Genomic DNA, 24,189 nt, shown 5'->3' with positions numbered 1-24,189 from the left:
TCGTTGCCCGTGGCTGAGTTTGCATTTAACAATTGGAATAACCATTTCACGGGCACCTCTCCTTTCTTCTGTAACTATGGTTTTCACCCCCATTTTGGCGAGTTTTCTAGGCTGGATTCAGGATATCCAGGGGCTGATACGACAGTGCAAAGATTGGGGGAGGTGTGGTGGGAGGTCCAGAAGAACATTGGGGAGGCTCAGGGCAAACATAAACTTTTTGCAGATAATCGACAGTCTGTAGGACCTATATTCCTGGTAGGAGATAAAGTGTGGTTGTCTACCAAGAACATTTGTCTTAAGGTTCCTTCTGCCAAGCTAGGTCCCAGGTTTATTTGTCCTTACGAGATCATTGAGGTGGTCAATCCAGTTGCCTTTCGCTTACGGCTTCCTCCGTCGCTTCGGATCACCAATGTGTTCCATAAGTCCCTTCTTAAGTCATTTGAACCATCCTCTGCTGGGCCTCTATCCCCTCCACCTCCTGTCTCTGTGGATGGTCAGACTGAGTATGAAGTGGAACGGATTGTGGATTCTCGCATGGTCCGTAGTTCACTTCAGTATTTGGTCCATTGGGGGGGTTACGCTCCTGAGGATCGGTCCATGCTGATCGATTGGTCCTGACATTTCACGCACGTTATCCAGGGAAACCTGGGGTCCGGTGGCCCCCCTTGAGAGGAGGGTACTGTCATGATCCGTTCCAAGGTTTAATTCTGTCTGCCTTTTTTCCAGGCGGATCATGTCAAGGATTAACTTTGCTCTGCCTCATTCTGGGTTCAGAAATATATTTAGAAAATTGTAGTTACTTACCGATAACGGTATTTCTCTGATCCCATGATGGCACCACGGAGAGAGGGGTCCTGTTATGATCTGGTGGCCTAGGAGCAGCATGGGACATACTCTGGAGAAGGTGGTACCTGTACTGACCGCAGACCCTGAACTTAACACCGCAACTAGAAGTAGCCGTGGAATGTACCTAGCGCTCCCTAGACATCTTGACACAGCCGGAGGACTAATTACCCCTAGAGATAGAAAAGGGAAAACTATCTTGCCTCAGAGAAAATTCCCAAAGGATAGGCAGCCCCCCACACATATTGACTGTGAGAGGAGAGGGAAATAACATACGCAGACTGAAAACAGATTTTAGCAAAGGAGGCCACTCTAGCTAAATAGAAAGGATAGGACAGAGTACTATGCGGTCAGTATAAAAACACTAGAAAATATCCACCACAGAAAATCCAAAATCTCCACAGCTAACTAAAGATATGGAGGGTATATCTGCATCTCCAGAGATACCAGCTGGCTAAACAAATCCATATACAGACCAAGCTGGACAAGACAAAAACATGGAAGAGAACTGAACAATAGACCACAGCATGTGGACAGCAAAATAGGCCAGAACTTAACTTTGTTGAAAAGAACAGCAAAGCAGGAGAGACCAGGCAAGGGTGTGAATCCTCCAGGAACAATGGACAACTGGCACTGACTAAAGGGTCAAGCAAGACTAAATAGCCCAGTCCGAATTGCAGAAAGTGAACACACCTGATAACTGCTGTGATTCAGAGACAGCAGCGCTACCACTTTCAACCACCGGAGGGAGCCCAAGAACAGAATTCACAACAGGGTCCGCCCCCAGGAACAGGAAACCTACAGGTGAAAAAGGGCGTACCTCTCTCCCACATCAGTTGGTTTACAGAGCCTTTATACAGAACTTCAGCTGCAACTCAACATTTGTACAAATTACACTTAATCAAATTAACTTAACAGAGGCACCGTGACTAAAGCTAATTATTAATACATTATAATGTGCACACCTGTGTGTGAAAAGGGAGGGAATATACGGGTGCCATCATGGGATCAGAGAAATACCGTTATCGGTAAGTAACTACAATTTTCTCTATCCCCATGATGGCACCACGGAGAGTGTTGCATAGACTGTAACTCTTAGGGAGGGACCACTGCCTCTAGAACCCTTCGCCCAAAGGTGAGATCAGAGGAGGTCAAGTCTAGACGGTAATGTTTGAAAAATGTAGACTGGGAAGACCAAGTGGCTGCTCTACATACAGTATCTGTTGTATTGAAGCGCCAGCTTTCTCCGCCCAGGATGATGCCACTGCTCTGGTTGAATGGGCTTTTATATTCTCCGGGATGGCCGTCCCGCCAGATGAGTAGGATAGGGCGATGGCATCTCTTATCCACCTTGCTAACATGGCTTTCGATGCTTTCTGTCCCTTCCGTGGACCCTGGAAGCAGACAAACAGAGCCCTATCCTTCCTGCACTCCCTAGTGGCTGATAGATATTGGACCAGACACCTTTTTACATCTAGGGTATGTAGTGCTTTTTCCCCCTCATTTTTGGGGCTGGGGCAAAAGGAGGGCAGAGAGATTTCTTGTGTCCTTTGAAATTGTGACGCAATTTTAGGGAGGTAAGCCGGGTCAGTTTTAAGAACGACTCTGTCTTCAAGTATTTGAGTAAAGGGTGGACATGCAGATAATGCTTGTATATCGCTGACGCGACGGGCCGAGGTTAGGGCTACTAGGAGTGTGGTTTTTAGGGATAAGATCTTTAAAGGGGAGTCCGCCAGGGGCTCAAAGGGAGGTTTGGTTAGAGCATTTAAAATGAGGTTTAGATCCCATGGAGGAGCATTATGAAAAAGGGATAGGCCTGGACCTACCTGAGGCTTTAATAAATCTCATGATCCAGCGATTTTTGGCTAGATCATGATTATACAAAGCTCCCAAGGCTGCTACCTGAACCTTTAGAGTACTTGTAGCTAGGCCTTTTTCCAGCCCCTTCTGCAGGAACTCAAGAATCTTTCCTATTGGGATTTCCCTGGATGGATCTGCACCCGATACTGACATGAATTTTTTTCCACACCTTCCCATAAATTTTGGTGGTTACGAGTTTTCTACTCTGTAATAAAGTGGACACTAGTTTGGGAGAGAAAACTTTATCACTTAGCAGCTTCCTTTCAAAAGCCTAGCTGTCATGTGTAGGCTCTTTACACTGGGATGAAAAACTGGACCCTGGGACAGAAGATTCGGAGTGTCTGGTAGAACCCAAGGGCTTGCTATGGACATTTTTCTTAGCCAAGAAAACCATATTCTGCGGGGCCAGAATGGAGCTATTACTATCACTGTTGCTCCTTCCTCCCGAATTTTCCTCAGTACTAAGGGGATGAGGGATATCGGAGGGAACGCGTAGGCGAGGCGATAGTTCCAGGGAATTGTAAGAGCATCCAGAGCTACTGGGCCCCCCCGGGGATCGATTGAGCAGAATGTTTTTACTTTCTGGTTTCGACTGTTCGCAAATAGGTCTATTTCTGGCTGTCCCCAACGTTTTACGATCTGGTTGAATACCGCTTGTTTTAGCTCCCACTCCCCCTGTTTTAAGCGTGTCCTGCTCAAGAAGTCTGCCGTTTGGTTTTCTGAGCCTTTTATGTAGAGAGCTGTTAAGGACTTCAGATTGTGTTCTGCTATGTAGAAGATGGATTGGGTCACCTCCGTCAGTGCTCAAGACCTGGTGCCTCCTTGGTGGTTTAGATATGCTACCACTACCTGGTTGTCTGAAAAGATTTTTACGTGATGGGAGTGAAGGAGAGTTAGAAAGTGCATTAGGGCCAATTTTACCGCTAACAGTTCTTTCATGTTTGAAGAGACTAGCTCTTGACTTTTGCTCCAATTCCCTTGTGCCACTTGATCGTCTATGTGTGCACCCCACCCCCAGGGGCTTGCATCCGTCGTTAGGATTTTCTCTGTCGGTAGTGCCCAAGGAACCCCCTTGGTTAGATTGACCGGGTTTGCCCACCACCCTAGGGAGTGTATCGTGCTTGATGAAATGCTTAACTGCCCGTCTAAATTTCCGCGCAGAGATAGGCTTGAATCTAAAGTGTCCCATTGTAGGTCCCGGGTATGACACTGTGCCCACTGCACGGCCGGGATACAGGCTGTCATGGAGCCCAGCAGGGACATTGCCTTTCTGAGAGTGGTGACTGGAGATATCGTCAACTGTAACACAGCCTGTGTAATTTTTTGAATCTTGCCCTGAGGAAGGTAGCACGTCTGCGAGGTCGAGTCCAGGACTATCCCTAAGTACTCCTGTACCTGGGTGGGCACTACCCTGGATTTGGGCATGTTCAGTAGCCAACCTAGACTCGACAGTGAAGCCATGACCAAATCCAACTGTTGTTTGCAGTGTTGGAATGAGGCCCCTACCACCACGAGGTCGTCCAGATAGGGAACTATTAGAACATTCTGTTCCCGTATGTGGGCCATCACTTCCGACATTATTTTCGTGAACACCCGAGGTGCGATAGCTAACCCGAAGGGGAGAGCCCAGAATTGGTAGTGTTTTACTTCCCCCTGGATATTCACTGCCAGTCAGATACTTTTGATGATCCCTGTGGATTGGCACATGGTAATATGCATCTCGTAAATCTAGAACAGTCATGAAACACAAGGGAAAGAGTATTTTCACGCAAGATTTTATTGTCTCCATTTTGAAGTGTGGAATCTCGAGGAAACTGTTTAATCTTTTGAGATTTATGATCGTCCTGTACGATCCGTCTGGTTTCTTCCGAAGGAAGAGGGGCGAGTAGAAACCCATGCCTCTTTCCTGATATGGGACTTCTTGTAAGACTCCCTTCTGGACTAAGTTCAAAATTTCTCCCTGGAGAGCTGACTGTTCGTGTGCTTGTCTCTGTGGTGTTACCATGAAGGAATTGCCAGGAGGAATGCGGAATTTTAGTTTGAGACCTTCTCGTATTATGCCTAATATCCAGGGACTGTTTGAAATTCCTTCCCAGGCTGGAAGAAAACCGGCTAGTCTCCCTCCGACCTGGGGAACACCTTCATTGTGTTTTCTTATTATCGGGGGGAGTTTTGTTAAATAAAAATCCACTGTTTTTATTTCTTTTGTCTTCCCATGCCTCCTTGTTCCCTTTTGGGGGTCTCCTCCGCATGAACTTTCTGTTCCGAAAGGGACGCCTGTAAGACTGGTTGGGGAACCCGGGAAAGGATTTCTTTTTATCCCCGGCTTTGTCGAGGATGTCATCTAATGTTGATCCAGAAATTCGCCTTCGCAAGGTATTGAGCATAGTTTTGTTTTCGTTTGCAAATCCCCCGGCCAACACTTTAGCCACAGGGCACGTCTTGCGGCGTTCGAGAAGGAGGCTGACCTGGCTGCTAATCTGGCTGAATCTACCGATGCGTCAGCCAAAAAGGCTGCCGCACCTTTCATCACAGACACCGATTTTTGAATTGTCTCTCTTGCAACTTTTCCCTTTAATTGAGAATCCAAGTGCTCGAGCCCGCCCCCTGCCGCTTCCCAGGAGCTTTTCAAGAAAGTCTCAGCTTTCTTGTCCATTGGGTCTTTTAAGGTACCCATGTCCTCGAAGGGCAAGGCGAACTTTTTAGAGGCCTTTGCTATGGCCACATCTAATTTGGGTGCCTTACTCCAGGATGAGCAGGCTGGGTCATCGAAAGGGTACTTTCTCTTGGGAGTCAAGAGAACTTTTTTGTCTGTTTTTTTCCACTCTCTCTTAATTAGAGAGTGAATTTTCTCATTTATTGGGAATGCTCTTCTTTTCTTTTGTTCCAACCCGCTGAACATTATATCCTGCGCCATCTTTTTAGGACGTTCATCTACCAGACCCATTGTTGTCCTGACGGCCTTTACCAAGGCATCTGTCTCTTCGATAGGGAAGCAACTGTATCCCCCTTCGGAGGATAGTGAAGAGGTGTCAGAGGCTGATGAACCACCGGAATCGGATATTTCGCTTTCCGACTCATCCACACTAGATTCAGGGGATCTATGACTTGTTTTGCGATTTTTAGATTTTAGATTAGATTTTTTATGCCTTTGAGGGCACTCTCCACCTGACTCCTTATTAATGACTTTAGGTCTGAGGCAAACGCCGGAGACTCTTCTTGAATTGTCTTCTCTATGCAAGAGCTGCATAGCTTCTTTTCCCATGAGGAAGGTAACTCTTCCGGGCATATAGCACATATCCTGTGCTTTGATTTGGTTACACATTTGTTTCCCTAGAAGAAAAGAGTGACCCTATATCAGAATCCGAACTTTCACGTAGATCACTCACCCTCCTGTGAACAAGAGATACCGTCTCGGGCCTGGGAACTATATCCACCTCTGGGTTCGTCACAGGCCGCGTAGTTTTCGCAGAAGCTCGGCTGCGTTGTGACTCTGAGCGTCCACTACTGCTGCGCTGCTGAGAGGAAGTACTCTTGCGCTGATGCTGTGTGCGCTGGTGACGTTGTGCCTGCGCTTGCTCAGGAGATAGCTGTATAACCTCCTGCGCACCCTGCTGCTCCTGGTCGCTCATGGTCCCGCACTGCTTAGTGAAGGTAGCTGAGCAGCGAATCCAGGCTGCTCAGCTGTTTAAATTTACCGCTCGCAGTGCCTCACTTCCGGTTTCCCTCTGCGCTGAACCGGAAGTGCACCCGCCGTGCCTGCGCCTTAATCTGCCATCAGACACGTGCGCGCGCCATGCTGGTCACCGGCTCCCGGGGTGTCGGACATGCCGCAGCCGCCTGCTGTTTTGTGGCGGTAATCTTTTCGGTGGCCACTGCCGCCATCCCCAGTGCCCCAGCCGCAGTTTCTTTTAGGGCAGGAATTTTGGCGCCGGCATTCCAGCTGTCCCATGTCCGGCCTCCGGGCCTCTTGTCTGGGACTCCATGGGTTGGTAGCCGCCGCTGCCCCCATGCGCTGCCGAGCAGCGGTATGGAGGCTGTCTTGGTGACCGCCGTCACCTCCTCCTTCCTCCCCCCCTTTTTTTAAATTTTTTTTTATTTTTTATTTTTTGGGGAAGGCAGGCTCAATCCTCTTCACTGCCTCCCCCTCCTCACTCACCCTCCAGGTCCGCCGACCCCAGCGGTGGTGCTTCAGGGAAGGAGAAAAAAAGGGGGGAGAAAAAACCCGCTCAACCCAGCCGTGACAGGGCGCCCCCTGCCAGGAATCGAACTGGATCAGCCCCTGGATCTTCAGGTACGTGCTGTAGGTTCCCCGTGAGGGACAGGAAACCAACTGATGTGGGAGAGAGGTACTCCCTTTTTCACCTGTAGGTTTCCTGTCCCTGGGGGCGGACCCCTCTCTCTGTGGTGCCATCATGGGGATAGAGAAATAGAAATATCTAGCTCCCATGCATCCTGCTGGCGTTGTCAGCTATAGTTCTGCCTTCGGCGTGTGAACCTGACTCTGGTAACTCTTGGTTTGTCCTTCTGTGATCCCTGACTTGCCCCGTGTCTGCTGACTCCCTCTGTCTGCCCTTTTCCCAGCGTTTCCCTGTGTTTCAGTTTTGATTCTCTGGTTTCTGACTTGGCTTGTATTCGGACTCTCCTCTGCCTTCTGACTTTGTCTTATCCGCTTCTGACTGTTGCTGAACCTCCTGGCTTGTTCCTGACCACGTGTATTGCTGATCCCTTTAGTACTTCTGCCTATTGTTGTTTTTTGACTTGGCTTCTTTGACCACTCTCTCACCACTTTGTGGCGCCTATGCTGCTGCTCTGAGGTGCTTCTCTGTGTACGCAGTCTCATTTCCCTCTCAAGCTCCCTCTGGTGGAGGTTGTGTTATACTGCACTGCAGCAGCATGACAACAAGATAAAGGCAAAGAGCAATCACCATGATCTTATTTTATCGTTCCCATACAGGTCATAATTGGGAGCCAAAAAATACAATGCTCTGCCATGTTAGATTCTGGAGCAGGAGGGAATTTCATGGATTTACAATTCACACTTGATAATAACATTGCAAATAGGACTAAATCCATGCCCATCGATATGTAAATGGTGGATGGATCACCTTTATCGTCTGGATCTGTTACTCATGAGACAGTTGAACTGGAGATCTGTATTGAGCTGTCACCATGAAGCGGTTAGTTTCCATCTTATTTCATCTCTAAATTTCCAGTTATTCTAGGAATTCCCTGGTTTTCAATACATAACTCATCTATCAACTGGGCATCGAGGACTATTACCTTTCCCTCTGAGTACTGTAAGAACAATTGCCATGCTAATGTATCTGTTCCCAGACAAATTCAAGTATCCGGGATTTCTCATCAGAAAGATGATAAACTACCACCTCGGTACCAGCAGTTCAGTGAGGTCAACTGCCTCCTCATCATCCTTACAACTGTCCCATTGAATTACTTCCTGAGGTGTCATTTCCATTTTGGTGAATTTACAGCCTTTCTGAACCAGAATTAAAAGTACTAAAGGAATACCTAGATGAAAATTTAGAGAAAGGCTTCATTCAACCTTCTTCTTCACCAGCTGGATCACCCTTATTTCTTGTAGAAAAGAAGGACTCAACCCTGCAGCCATGTAGAGAAATCAATAAAATTACCATTAAGAATCGCTACCCACTCTGTTGTGAACTCTGTTTTTGGGCTCCCTCTTGTGGTCACAACTGGTACTGTGTGAGTGCTGTCTTTGGGCTCCCTCTGGTGGTTCTTTGTGTCATTCTGCAGGTCTGAGGCAGGATCAGCTGTCTCGTTATCTCTTAGCTGGTTTCCTATTTAGTTCACCTGGACTCTCAGTTGTTGCCTGCTGTCAATGTCTTCAGTGCTATTTTGGAGCTCTCCTGCAGTCCTTCGTTATCAGTCTCTTCAAGAGAAGCTAAGTTTTGCTTGATTCATTTTTTGACCATCAGTGGTCATATGTTTCTTGGTTTATTTTTGTTTTCTTGTCCAGCTTGCTAATATGTGATTTCCTTGCTTGCTGGTAGCTCTAGGGGGCTGAGTTTCTCCCCCCACACCGTTAGTTGGTGTGGGGGTTCTTGTATTCTCAGCGTGGATATTTTGCATAGGGTTTTTTACTGACCGCACAGTTCACTATCTGTCTTCTGCTATCTAGTATTAGCGGGCCTCATTTGCTGAGTTTGTTTTCAATTCTACGTTTGTGTTTTCCCCTTACCTCACCGTTATTATTTGTTGGGGGCTTCCTATATCTTTGGGGTGATTTCTCTTGAGGCAAGTGAGGTCTTACTTTCCCTCCAGGAGTAGTTTCTCAGGCTGCGTCGAGACGTCCAGGATTTTAGGCACGTTCACCAGCTACCTTTAGTGTGTTGGTTAGGATCAGGTTTGCGGTCAGTTCAGTTACCACCTCCCTAGAGCTCGTGTCTATGTTCATAAACTTAGCTAGTCCGTTTTGTGATCCTCAGCCACTAGGATCATAACACCACTCCCCTTAATCCCTGAGTTGTTGGAGAGACTGCGTTCTGCCAGACTTTTTACCAAACTCAATCTAAGAGGGGCTTATAATCTCATACGACTCCGCACAGGAGATGAGTGGAAGACCGCCTTTTGAACTTGTTACTGTTCACACCGGGCTTCCAATAGGTCACGGATCCCACCATGGTGTCAGGGATCCCGGGAGGATATCTTTTTCGTCCCCACTACTCACACCAATTTGTCACGAACCAGGGTTGTTTGGTTGCCCCTGGTTCCTTCTGAAGGGGATTTATCTATATCCCACTTTCCAGTTCCAGTTTGGAACTTGCAGCTCTCTGGCACCCCTTAGCCTCAGGTCAGACTAGGTACTGTACGTAGGGTAATTAGTCACCAGAAAGGCTGCCTGCTGTGTACTGCACGATGCAGCGAGGGCGATAAAACTACTACCACACAGGCGGGAACAATAATTATCAACGCCGCCGTAGCTGCAAAGATTCCCAATCGCACCGAACAACGTATGCTGTCACCAGCTCCTATTAACGGGTCCGGAGCCAACCCAAATCAGTAGCGTAATTCACTTCAGAGGACGCACAGTCGTATAGAGCAGATGAGACAAGCTAGCAATTAAATACTTTACTCTATGAAAAATTAGGCAGTGTTTACAAAGTATAAAAAGATATTAGAAAGGAGACAATTCATATATACATTACAGATTACAAAATAAAATAGGATTAACGTTGAAAAGAGCACACTTACAGGTTATGTCATGGTATCATCTTGGCTGGACTGTGGCTTAGGAGGATAAATACATCCAGGTGCATGGAACAGCTTTGCCAAGCTGCTGTTAGATCCCTTCCCAGGCCAAGACTGAAGGCTGGGCTAAGAGTATTGTGACTTAGTTCTGAGCTTGTGACATCACTAAAGGGCTGGTTAATGATATGCACTAATCTGATAGTTATTTGCATTTTTCCAAAGTCTCAAACAAAGGCATTTCTGAGTGAGAGGGGAGGGACAACGGGTGGCTTTGCAGGATTGGTCAGCTGCAGTTTAAAGCCACACCCTGCTCACACACTAGTTTCAGGTTACCCAGTGTCCCCGCTCTAGGCTTTGCCTCTGGGTGGAGGAATGCAGAGGGGGGGAGAAAGGGGGGTCACAGCTGCATTGTGTGTGTGTAGGAAGCCATGTCCTTCTGAAATACAATATAATATGGCATTTTTGGCATTATCGTGACAGAACTAGATATGGACATTTTTAATATCTTGTTATGCCTTTCGGCCTTAGCATCGCCTCTGCCACCTTTCAACACTTCATCAATGATTTTTTTGATAATTTTTGGATCGATTTGTTGTTATTTATCTTGATGACATTCTTAGATTTTCAGAAACCCTGGAGGAGCATCGCAGACATGTCCAGTTAGTCCTGGAACTTCTACTAGAAAACCATCTCTATATCAAACTCGAAAAATGTGAATTCGAACAAACCAGAACTCAATTTCTGGGATATATCATCTCCCTCCTATATCTGAGCATGGATCCCAGTAGATCAGAGAGGTAGTTGACTGGCCTACACCAAGAAATGTAAAAGACGTTCAGTGCTTTATAGGATTTTCAAATTTCTACAGAAGATTCAATAAAAACTTTTCAAAAATAATCTTACCAATTACTTCACTCAGAGAGAAAACCAGAGGGTTTTTTTGGTCTCCAGAGGCACAAATGGCGTTTGACAAACTAAAAACACTTTTTACTTCCGCCCCATTACTTGTGCATCCAAACCCTGTACCGCCGTTTGTTGTCGGAGTAGACGCCTCAGACTCTGCGAGTTGGAGACAAAATGCAGCTTTATCATGTGCATTTCTTTCTCACACCATGTCAGCTGCGGAAAAGAACTCTGACATTGGGAATAAGGGACTATTAGCCATTAAAGCTGCCTTCTCCGAAAGAAGACATCTTCTGGAAGGGGCCAATCATCCGGTGACTGTCCTTACTGACCACAAACATGTAGAATTCATCCGTACAGCTAAGAGGATGTCTGCAAGAGGAGCACGTTGGGCCTTATTTTTCTCCAGGCTTAATTTTATCATTTCTTATCGGCCTGGTTCAAGAAGTGGCAAGGCTGATGCTCTGTCCAGGATATTTGCTGAACCTGGACCTCACGAGAGGGCTAGCACTGACTGCACCATTCTACGGCCAAAACATTTTTGGGAATATTGGACTCCAAAGAATTTTAGACGAAAACTAAAGATGGATACCAAACTGACTTCTTTCTTAACAACCCTTCTAAAGACATTGATCTTTCCTATAAGGAAGGATTTTGGATGCAGAACCACCAATTATTATAACAGAGGAGCGGGAGATTATAACAGAGGGGCGGCAGATTATAGTAGAGGAGCGGCAAATTATAAGAGAGGAACGGCAGATTATAACAGAGGGGCGGCATATTATAACAGAGGGGCAGCAAATTACAAGAGAGGGGCAGCAAATTACAAGAGAGGGGCAGCAAATTACAAGAGAGGAGCGGCAAATTATAAGAGAGGAACGGCAGATTATAACAGAGGGGCAGCATATTATAACAGAGGAGCGGCAGATTATAGTAGAGGAGCGGCAAATTATAAGAGAGGAACGGCAGATTATAACAGAGGGGCGGCAGATTATAACAGAGGGGCAGCATATTATAACAGAGGGGCAGCATATTATAACAGAGGGGCAGCAAATTATAACAGAGGGGCGGCATATTATAACAGGGGCGGCAGATTATAGTAGAGAGGCGGCAGATTATAACAGAGGAGCGGCAGATTATAGTAGAGGAGCGGCAAATTATAAGAGAGGAACGGCAGATTATAACAGGGGGGGCAGATTATAGTAGAGAGGCGGCAGATTATAACAGAGGAGCGGCATATTATAACAGAGGGGCGGCATATTATAACAGAGGAGAGGGAGATTATAACAGAGGGGTGGCAGATTATAGTAGAGGAGCGGCAGACTATAACAGAGGGGCGGCAAATTATAAGAGAGGAACGGCAGATTATAACAGGGGCGGCAGATTATAACAGAGGGGCAGCAAATTATAACAGAGGGGCGGCATATTATAACAGGGGCGGCAGATTATAGTAGAGAGGCGGCAGATTATAACAGAGGAGCGGCATATTATAACAGAGGGGCGGCAGATTATAGTAGAGGAGCGGCAAATTATAAGAGAGGAACGGCAGATTATAACAGAGGGGCAGCATATTATAACAGAGGGGCAGCATATTATAACAGAGGGGCAGCAAATTATAACAGAGGGGCGGCATATTATAACAGGGGCGGCAGATTATAGTAGAGAGGCGGCAGATTATAACAGAGGAGCGGCAGATTATAGTAGAGGAGCGGCAAATTATAAGAGAGGAACGGCAGATTATAACAGGGGGGGCAGATTATAGTAGAGAGGCGGCAGATTATAACAGAGGAGCGGCATATTATAACAGAGGGGCGGCATATTATAACAGAGGAGAGGGAGATTATAACAGAGGGGTGGCAGATTATAGTAGAGGAGCGGCAGACTATAACAGAGGGGCGGCAAATTATAAGAGAGGAACGGCAGATTATAACAGGGGCGGCAGATTATAACAGAGGGGCAGCAAATTATAACAGAGGGGCGGCATATTATAACAGGGGCGGCAGATTATAGTAGAGAGGCGGCAGATTATAACAGAGGAGCGGCATATTATAACAGAGGGGCGGCAGATTATAGTAGAGGAGCGGCAAATTATAAGAGAGGAACGGCAGATTAAAACAGAGGGGCGGCATATTATAACAGAGGGGCGGCATATTAGAGGGGCGGCAAATTACAGGAGAGGGGCGGCAAATTATAAGAGAGGAACGGCAGATTATAACAGGGGCGGCAGATTATAGTATATAGTAGAGAGGCGGCAGATTATAACAGAGGAGCGGCATATTATAACAGAGGGGCGGCATATTATAACAGAGGAGAGGGAGATTATAACAGAGGAGAGGGAGATTATAGTAGAGGAGCGGCAGACTATAACAGAGGGGCGGCAAATTATAAGAGAGGAATGGCAGATTATAACAGGGGCGGCAGATAATAGTAGAGAGGCGGCAGATTATAACAGAGGGGAGGCAGATTATAGTAGAGGAGCGGCAGACTATAACAGAGGGGCGGCATATTATAACAGAGGAGCGGCAAATTATAACAGAGGGGCAGCAAATTATAACAGAGGGGCGGCAAATTATAAGAGAGGAACGGCACATTATAACAGGGGCGGCAGATTATAGTAGAGAGGCGGCAGATTATAACAGAGGGGCGGCATATTATAACAGAGGAGCGGCAGGTTATAACAGAGGGGCGGCAGATTATAGTAGAGGAGCGGCAGACTATAACAGAGGGGCGGCATATTATAACAGAGGAGAGGCAGATTATAACAGGGGCAGCAGATTATAACAGGGGCGGCAGATAGTAGAGAGGCGGCAGACTATAACAGAGGGGGGCAGGATATAACAGAAAGGGGCAGGTTATAACAGAGGGGGGCAGGATATAACAGAGGGGGGCAAGATATAACAGAGGAGGGCAGGTTATAACAGAGGGGGGCAGGTTATAACACAGGGGGGCAGGATATAACAGAGGAGGGCAGGTTATAACAGAGGAGGGCAGGTTATTACAGAGTAGGGCAGGTTATAACAGAGGGGCGGCATATTATAACAGAGGAGCGGGAGATTATAACAGAGGGGCGGCAGATTATAGTAGAGGAGCGGCAGACTATAACAGAGGGGCGGCATATTATAACAGAGGAGCGGCAGATTATAAGAGGGGTGGCAGCAAATTATAACAGAGGGGCGGCAAATTATAAGAGAGGAAGGGCAGATAATAGTAGAGAGGCGGCAGATTATAACAGAGGGGCGGCAGATTATAGTAGAGGAGCGGCAGGCTATAACAGAGGGGCGGCATATTATAACAGAGGAGCGGCAGATTATAACAGGGGCAACAGATTATAACAGAGGCGACAGATTATAGTAGAGAGGCGGCAGACTATAACAGAGGGGGGCAGGTTATAACAGAGGGGGGCAGGATATAACAGAGGAGGGCAGGATATAACAGAGGAGGGCAGGATATAACAGAGGGCAGGATACAACAGAGGGGGGCAGTATATAACAGAGGAGGGCAGGATATAACAGAGGGGGGCAGGATATAACAGAGGAGGGCAGGATATAACAGAGGGGGGAAGGATATAACAGAGGGGGGCAGGATATAACAGGGGGGGGCAGGATATAACAGGGGGGGCAGGATATAACAGAGGAGGGCAGGATATAACAGAGGGGGGCAGGATATAACAGAGGGGGGAAGGATATAACAGAGGGGGGAAGGATATAACAGAGGGGGGAAGGATATAACAGGGGGGGCAGGATATAACAGAGGGGGCAGGATATAACAGAGGAGGGCAGGATATAACAGAGGGGGGCAGGTTATAACAGAGGGGGGCAGGTTATAACAGAGGGGGGAAGGATATAACAGGGGGGGCAGGATATAACAGAGGAGGGCAGGATATAACAGAGGGGGGCAGGATATAACAGAGGGGGGAAGGATATAACAGAGGGGGGAAGGATATAACAGAGGGGGGAAGGATATAACAGAGGAGGGCAGGATATAACAGAGGAGGGCAGGATATAACAGAGGGGGGCAGGATATAACAGAGGGGGGCAGGATATAACAGAGGGGGGCAGGATATAACAGAGGGGGGCAGGATATAACAGAGGGGGGCAGGATATAACAGAGGGGGGCAGGATATAACAGAGGGGGGCAGGATATAACAGAGGGGGGCAGGATATAACAGAGGGGGGCAGGATATAACAGAGGGGGGCAGGTTATTACAGAGGGGGGCAGGATATAACAGAGGGGGGCAGGATATAACAGAGGGGGGCAGGATATAACAGAGGAGGGCAGGATATAACAGAGGGGGGAAGGATATAACAGCGGAGAGCAGGTTATTACTGAGGGGGCAGGATATAACAGCGGAGGGCAGGTTATAACAGACGGGGACAGGTTATAACAGAGGGGGACAGGTTATAACAGAGGGGGGCAGGATATAACAGAGGGGGGCAGGATATAACAGTGGAGGGCAGGTTATAACAGCGGGGGGCAGGATATAACAGAGGGGGGCAGGATATAACAGAGGGGGGCAGGATATAACAGAGGGGGGCAGGATATAACAGAGGGGGGCAGGATATAACAGAGGGGGGCAGGATATAACAGTGGAGGGCAGGTTATAACAGCGGGGGGCAGGATATAACAGAGGGGGGCAGGATATAACAGAGGGGGGCAGGATATAACAGAGGGGGGCAGGATATAACAGAGGGGGGCAGGATATAACAGAGGGGGGCAGGATATAACAGAGGGGGGCAGGATATAACAGAGGAGGGCAGGATATAACAGAGGAGGGCAGGATATAACAGAGGGGGGAAGGATATAACAGCGGAGGGCAGGATATCACAGAGGGGGACAGGATATAACAGAGGGGGACAGGATATAACAGAGGGGGACAGGATATAACAGAGGGGGGCAGGATATAACAGCGGAGGGCAGGATATAACAGCGGAGGGCAGGTTATAACAGAGGGGGCAGGATATAACAGCGGAGGGCAGGATATAACAGCGGAGGGCAGGTTATAACAGAGGGGGGCAGGTTATAACAGAGGGGGGCAGGTTATAACAGAGGGGGGCAGGTTATAACAGAGGGGGGCAGGATATAACAGAGGGGGGCAGGTTATAACAGAGGGGGGGCAGGATATAACAGAGGGGGGCAGGATATAACAGAGGGGGGCAGGATATAACAGTGGAGGGCAGGTTATTACAGAGGAGGGCAGGATATAACAGAGGGGGGCAGGATATAACAGAGGGGGGCAGGATATAACAGCGGAGGGCAGGATATAACAGAGGGGGGCAGGATATAACAGCGGAGGGCAGGATATAACAGAGGAGGGCAGGATATAACAGAGGGGGGCAGGATATAACAGTGGAGGGCAGGATATAACAGAGGAGGGCAGGATATAACAGAGGGGGGCAGGATATAACAGTGGAGGGCAGGATATAACAGAGGGGGGCAGGATATAACAGAGGGGGGCAGGATATAACAGAGGGGGGCAGGATATAACAGAGGGGGGCAGGATATAACAGAGGGGGGCAGGATATAACAGAGGGGGACAGGATATAACAGAGGGGGGCAGGATATAACAGAGGAGGGCAGGATATAACAGAGGGGGGCAGGATATAACAGCGGAGGGCAGGATATAACAGAGGGGGGCAGGATAGAACAGTGGAGGGCAGGTTATAACAGCGGAGGGCAGGATATAACAGAGGAGGGCAGGATATAACAGAGGGGGGCAGGATATAACAGAGGGAGGCAGGATATAACAGAGGGGGGCAGGATATAACAGAGGGGGGCAGGATATAACAGAGGGGGGCAGGATATAACAGAGGGGGGCAGGATATAACAGAGGAGGGCACGATATAACAGGGGAGAGCAGGTTATTACAGAGGGGGCAGGATATAACAGCGGAGGGCAGGATATAACAGCGGAGGGCAGGATATAACAGGGGGGCAGGATATAACAGAGGGGGGGCAGGATATCACAGAGGGGGGCAGGATATAACAGAGGGGGGCAGGATATAACAGAGGGGGGCAGGATATAACAGAGGGGGGCAGGATATAACAGAGGGGGGCAGGTTATAACAGAGGGGGGCAGGATATAACAGAGGGGGGCAGGATATCACAGAGGGGGGCAGGATATCACAGAGGGGGGCAGGATATCACAGAGGGGGGGCAGGTTATTACAGAGGGGGGCAGGATATAACAGAGGGGGGCAGGATATAACAGAGGGGGGCAGGATATAACACAGGAGGGCAGGATATAACAGAGGAGGGAAGGATATAACAGTGGAGAGCAGGTTATTACTGAGGGGGCAGGATATAACAGAGGGGGGCAGGATATAACAGAGGAGGGCAGGATATAACAGAGGGGGGCAGGATATAACAGCGGAGGGCAGGATATAACAGAGGAGGGCAGGATATAACAGAGGGGGGCAGGATATAACAGTGGAGGGCAGGATATAACAGAGGGGGGCAGGATATAACAGAGGGGGGCAGGATATAACAGAGGGGGGCAGGATATAACAGAGGGGGGCAGGATATAACAGAGGGGGGCAGGATATAACAGAGGGGGACAGGATATAACAGAGGGGGGCAGGATATAACAGAGGAGGGCAGGATATAACAGAGGGGGGCAGGATATAACAGCGGAGGGCAGGATATAACAGAGGGGGGCAGGATAGAACAGTGGAGGGCAGGTTATAACAGCGGAGGGCAGGATATAACAGAGGGGGGCAGGATATAACAGAGGGAGGCAGGATATAACAGAGGGGGGCAGGATATAACAGAGGGGGGCAGGATATAACAGAGGGGGGCAGGATATAACAGAGGGGGGCAGGATATAACAGAGGAGGGCACGATATAACAGGGGAGAGCAGGTTATTACAGAGGGGGCAGGATATAACAGCGGAGGGCAGGATATAACAGCGGAGGGCAGGATATAACAGGGGGGCAGGATATAACAGAGGGGGGGCAGGATATCACAGAGGGGGGGCAGGATATAACAGAGGGGGGCAGGATATAACAGAGGGGGGCAGGATATAACAGAGGGGGGCAGGATATAACAGAGGGGGGCAGGTTATAACAGAGGGGGGCAGGATATAACAGAGGGGGGCATGATATCACAGAGGGGGGCATGATATCACAGAGGGGGGCAGGATATCACAGAGGGGGGGCAGGTTATTACAGAGGGGGGCAGGATATAACAGAGGGGGGCAGGATATAACAGAGGGGGGCAGGATATAACAGAGGGGGGCAGGATATAACACAGGAGGGCAGGATATAACAGAGGAGGGAAGGATATAACAGTGGAGAGCAGGTTATTACTGAGGGGGCAGGATATAACAGAGGGGGGCAGGATATAACAGAGGAGGGCAGGATATAACAGAGGGGGGAAGGATATAACAGTGGAGAGCAGGTTATTACTGAGGGGGCAGGTTATAACAGAGGGGGGCAGGATATAACAGCGGAGGGCAGGTTATAACAGAGGGGGGCAGGTTATAACAGAGGAGGGCAGGTTATTACAGAGGGGGGAAGGATATAACAGAGGGGGGCAGGATATAACAGCGGAGGGCAGGATATAACAGAGGGGGGCAGGATATAACAGTGGAGGGCAGGATATAACAGAGGGGGGCAGGATATAACAGAGGGGGGCAGGATATAACAGAGGGGGGCAGGATATAACAGAGGGGGGCAGGATATAACAGAGGAGGGCAGGATATAACAGAGGGGGGCAGGATATAACAGCGGAGGGCAGGATATAACAGAGGGGGGCAGGATATAACAGTGGAGGGCAGGTTATAACAGCGGAGGGCAGGATATAACAGAGGGGGGCAGGATATAACAGAGGGGGGCAGGATATAACAGAGGGGGGCAGGATATAACAGAGGAGGGCACGATATAACAAAGGGGGGAAGGATATAACAGCGGAGGGCAGGATATAACAGCGGAGGGCAGGATATAACAGGGGGGCAGGATATAACAGAGGGGGGGGCAGGATATCACAGAGGGGGGCAGGATATAACAGAGGGGGGCAGGATATAACAGAGGGGGGCAGGATATAACAGAGGGGGGCAGGATATAACAGAGGGTGGCAGGTTATAACAGAGGGGGGCAGGATGTAACAGAGGGGGGCAGGATATAACAGAGGGGGGCAGGATATCACAGAGGGGGGGCAGGTTATTACAGAGGGGGGCAGGATATAACAGAGGGGGGCAGGATATAACAGAGGGGGGCAGGATATCACAGAGGGGGGCAGGATATCACAGAGGGGGGCAGGATATCACAGAGGGGGGCAGGATATCACAGAGGGGGCAGGATATAACAGAGGGGGGGCAGGATATCACAGAGGGGGGCAGGATATAACAGCGGAGGGCAGGTTATTACAGAGGGGGGCAGGATATAACAGAGGGGGGCAGGATATAACAGAGGGGGGCAGGATATAACAGAGGGGGGCAGGTTATAACAGAGGGGGGCAGGTTATAACAGAGGGGGGCAGGATATAACAGCGGAGGGCAGGATATAACAGAGGGGGGGCAGGATATCACAGAGGGGGGGCAGGATATCACAGAGGGGGGCAGGATATCACAGAGGGGGGCAGGATATAACAGCGGAGGGCAGGTTATTACAGAGGGGGGCAGGATATAACAGCGGAGGGCAGGATATAACAGAGGGGGGCAGGATATAACAGAGGGGGGCAGGTTATAACAGAGGGGGGCAGGATATAACAGAGGGGGGCAGGATATAACAGAGGGGGGCAGGATATAACAGCGGAGGGCAGGTTATTACAGAGGGGGCAGGATATAACAGAGGAGGGCAGGATATAACAGAGGAGGGCAGGATATAACAGAGGGGGGCAGGGTGTTACAGAGGGGGGCAGGATATAACAGAGGGGGGCAGGTTATAACAGAGGGGGGCAGGATATAACAGAGGGGGGCAGGATATAACAGAGGGGAACAGGTTATAACAGAGGGGGGCAGGATATAACAGCGGAGGGCAGGATATAACAGAAAGGGGCAGGATATCACAGAGGGGGGCAGGATATAACAGCGGAGGGCAGGTTATTACAGAGGGGGGCAGGATATAACAGAGGGGGGCAGGATATAACAGAGGGGGGGCAGGATATCACAGAGGGGGGCAGGATATAACAGAGGGGGGCAGGATATAACAGAGGGGGGCAGGGTATCACAGAGGGGGGCAGGATATAACAGAGGGGGGCAGGTTATAACAGAGGGGGGCAGGATATAACAGAGGGGGGCAGGATATCACAGAGGGGGGCAGGATATAACAGCGGAGGGCAGGTTATTACAGAGGGGGCAGGATATAACAGAGGAGGGCAGGATATAACAGAGGGGGGCAGGGTGTTACAGAGGGGGGCAGGATATCACAGAGGGGGGCAGGATATAACAGAGGGGGGCAGGATATAACAGAGGGGGGCAGGATATAACAGAGGGGGGCAGGTTATAACAGAGGGGGGCAGGATATAACAGAGGGGGGCAGGATATAACAGAGGGGGGCAGGTTATTACAGAGGGGGGCAGGTTATTACAGAGGGGGGCAGGATATAACAGAGGGGGGCAGGTTATAACAGCGGAGGGCAGGATATAACAGAGGGGGGCAGGATATAACAGAGGGGGGAAGGATATAACAGAGGGAGGCAGGATATAACAGAGGGGGGCAGGATATAACAGAGGGGGGCAGGATATAACAGAGGGGGGCAGGATATAACAGAGGGGGGAAGGATATAACAGCGGGGAGCAGGATATAACAGAGGGGGGCAGGATATAACAGAGGGGGCAGGATATAACAGCGGAGGGCAGGATATAACAGAGGGGGGGCAGGATATCTCATAGGGGGGCAGGATATAACAGAGAGGGGCAGGATATAACAGAGGGGGGCAGGATATAACAGAGGGGGGCAGGATATAACAGAGGAGGGCAGGATACAACAGAGGAGGGCACGATATAACAGAGGGGGGGCAGGATATCACAGAGGGGGGCAGGATATAACAGCGGAGGGCAGGTTATTACAGAGGGGGGCAGGATATAACAGAGGGGGGCAGGATATAACAGAGGGGGGCAGATTATAACAGAGGGGGGCAGGTTATAACAGAGGGGGGCAGGATATAACAGCGGAGGGCAGGATATAACAGAGGGGGGCAGGATATAACAGAGGGGGGGGCAGGATATCACAGAGGGGGGCAGGATATAACAGCGGAGGGCAGGTTATTACAGAGGGGGGCAGGATATAACAGCGGAGGGCAGGATATAACAGAGGGGGGCAGGATATAACAGAGGGGGGCAGGTTATAACAGAGGGGGGCAGGTTATAACAGAGGGGGGCAGGATATCACAGAGGGGGGCAGGATATAACAGCGGAGGGCAGGTTATTACAGAGGGGGGCAGGTTATTACAGAGGGGGCAGGATATAACAGAGGAGGGCAGGATATAACAGAGGGGGGCAGGGTGTTACAGAGGGGGGCAGGGTATCACAGAGGGGGGCAGGATATAACAGAGGGGGGCAGGATATAACAGAGGGGGGCAGGATATAACAGAGGGGGGCAGGTTATAACAGAGGGGGGCAGGATATAACAGAGGGGGGCAGGTTATTACAGAGGGGGGCAGGTTATTACAGAGGGGGGCAGGATATAACAGAGGGGGGCAGGTTATTACAGAGGGGGGCAGGATATAACAGAGGGGGGCAGGGTATAACAGAGGGGGGCAGGGTATAACAGAGGGGGGCAGGTTATAACGAAGGGGGGCAGGATATAACAGAGGGGGACAGGATATAACAGAGGAGGAACGGGATATAACAGAGGGGGGCCGGATATAACACAGGGGGGCAGGATATAACACAGGGGGGCAGGATATAACACAGGGGGGCAGGTTATTACAGAGGGGGGCAGGATATAACAGAGGGGGGCAGGTTATTACAGAGGGGGGCAGGTTATTACAGAGGGGGGCAGGATATAACAGAGGGGGGCAGGATATAACAGAGGGGGACAGGATATAACAGAGGGGGACAGGATATAACAGAGGGGGACAGGATATAACAGAGGGGGGCAGGTTCTTACAGAGGGGGGCAGGATATAACAGAGGGGGGCAGGATATAACAGAGGGGGACAGGATATAACAGAGGGGGACAGGATATAACAGAGGGGGACAGGATATAACAGAGGGGGACAGGATATAACAGAGGGGGACAGGATATAACAGAGGGGGGCAGGTTATTACAGAGGGGGGCAGGGTATAACAGAGGGGGACAGGATATAACAGAGGGGGACAGGATATAACAGAGGGGGACAGGATATAACAGAGGGGGGCAGGATATAACAGAGGAGGGCAGGATATAACAGAGGGGGGCAGGATATAACACAGGGGGGCAGGTTATTACAGAGGGGGGCAGGATATAACACAGGGGGGCAGGATATAACACAGGGGGGCAGGATATAACACAGGGGGGCAGGTTATTACAGAGGGGGGCAGGATATAACAGAGGGGGGCAGGTTATTACAGAGGGGGGCAGGTTATTACAGAGGGGGGCAGGATATAACAGAGGGGGGCAGGATATAACAGAGGGGGACAGGTTATAACAGAGGGGGGCAGGATATAACAGAGGGGGGCAGGATATAACAGAGGAGGGCAGGATATAACACAGGGGGGCAGGTTATTACAGAGGGGGGCAGGATATAACAGAGGGGGGCAGGGTATTACAGAGGGGGGCAGGTTATAACGAAGGGGGGCAGGATATAACAGAGGGGGACAGGATATAACAGAGGAGGAACGGGATATAACAGAGGGGGGCCGGATATAACACAGGGGGGCAGGATATAACACAGGGGGGCAGGATATAACACAGGGGGGCAGGTTATTACAGAGGGGGGCAGGTTATTACAGAGGGGGGCAGGATATAACAGAGGGGGGCAGGATATTACAGAGGGGGGCAGGATATTAGAGGGGGGCAGGATATCACAGAGGGGGGCAGGATATAACAGAGGGGGGGCAGGTTAATACAGAGGGGGGCAGGATATAACAGAGGGGGGCAGGATATAACAGAGGGGGGCAGGATATAACAGAGGGGGCAGGATATAACAGAGGGGGGCAGGATATAACAGAGGGGGGCAGGATATAACAGAGGGGGGCAGGATATAACAGAGGAGGGCAGGATATAACAGAGGGGGGCAGGATATAACAGAGGGGGGGCAGGATATAACAGAGGGGGGCAGGATATAACAGCGGAGGGCAGGATATAACAGAGGAGGGCAGGATATAACAGAGAGGGGCAGGATATAACAGAGGGGGGCAGGTTATTACAGAGGGGGGCAGGATATAACAGAGGGGGGCAGGATATAACAGAGGGGGGCAGGATATAACAGAGGGGGGCAGGATATAACAGAGGGGGGCAGGATATAACAGAGGGGGGCAGGATATAACAGAGGGGGGCAGGATATAACAGAGGGGGGCAGGATATAACAGAGGAGGGCAGGATATAACAGAGGGGGGCAGGATATAACAGCGGAGGGCAGGATATAACAGAGGGGGGCAGGATATAACAGAGGGGGGCAGGATATAACAGAGGGGGGCAGGATATAACAGAGGGGGGCAGGATATAACAGAGGGGGGCAGGATATAACAGTGGAGGGCAGGTTATAACAGCGGAGGGCAGGATATAACAGAGGGGGGCAGGATATAACAGAGGGGGGCAGGTTATTACAGAGGGGGGCCGGATATAACAGTGGAGGGCAGGATATAACAGAGGGGGGCAGGATATAACAGAGGGGGGCAGGATATAACAGAGGGGGGCAGGATATAACAGAGGGGGGCAGGATATAACAGAGGGGGGCAGGTTATTACAGAGGGGGGCAGGATATAACAGTGGAGGGCAGGATATAACAGAGGGGGGCAGGATATAACAGAGGGGGGCAGGATATAACAGGGGGGGGCAGGATATAACACGGGGGGCAGGTTATTACAGAGGGGGGCAGGATATAACAGAGGGGGGCAGGATATAACAGTGGAGGGCAGGATATAACAGAGGGGGGCAGGATATAACAGAGGGGGGCAGGATATAACAGAGGGGGGCAGGTTATTACAGAGGGGGGCCGGATATAACAGTGGAGGGCAGGATATAACAGAGGGGGGCAGGATATAACAGAGGGGGGCAGGATATAACAGAGGGGGGCAGGATATAACAGAGGGGGGCAGGATATAACAGAGGGGGGCAGGTTATTACAGAGGGGGGCAGGATATAACAGTGGAGGGCAGGATATAACAGAGGGGGGCAGGATATAACAGAGGGGGGCAGGATATAACAGGGGGGGGCAGGTTATTACAGAGGGGGGCAGGATATAACAGAGGGGGGCAGGATATAACAGTGGAGG

Source organism: Ranitomeya variabilis, chromosome 5, assembly GCF_051348905.1.
Source record: "Ranitomeya variabilis isolate aRanVar5 chromosome 5, aRanVar5.hap1, whole genome shotgun sequence".
Lineage (NCBI taxonomy): Eukaryota > Metazoa > Chordata > Amphibia > Anura > Dendrobatidae > Ranitomeya > Ranitomeya variabilis.
The sequence above is the reverse complement of the archived record's forward strand: the minus strand, read 5'-3'. Positions refer to the sequence as shown.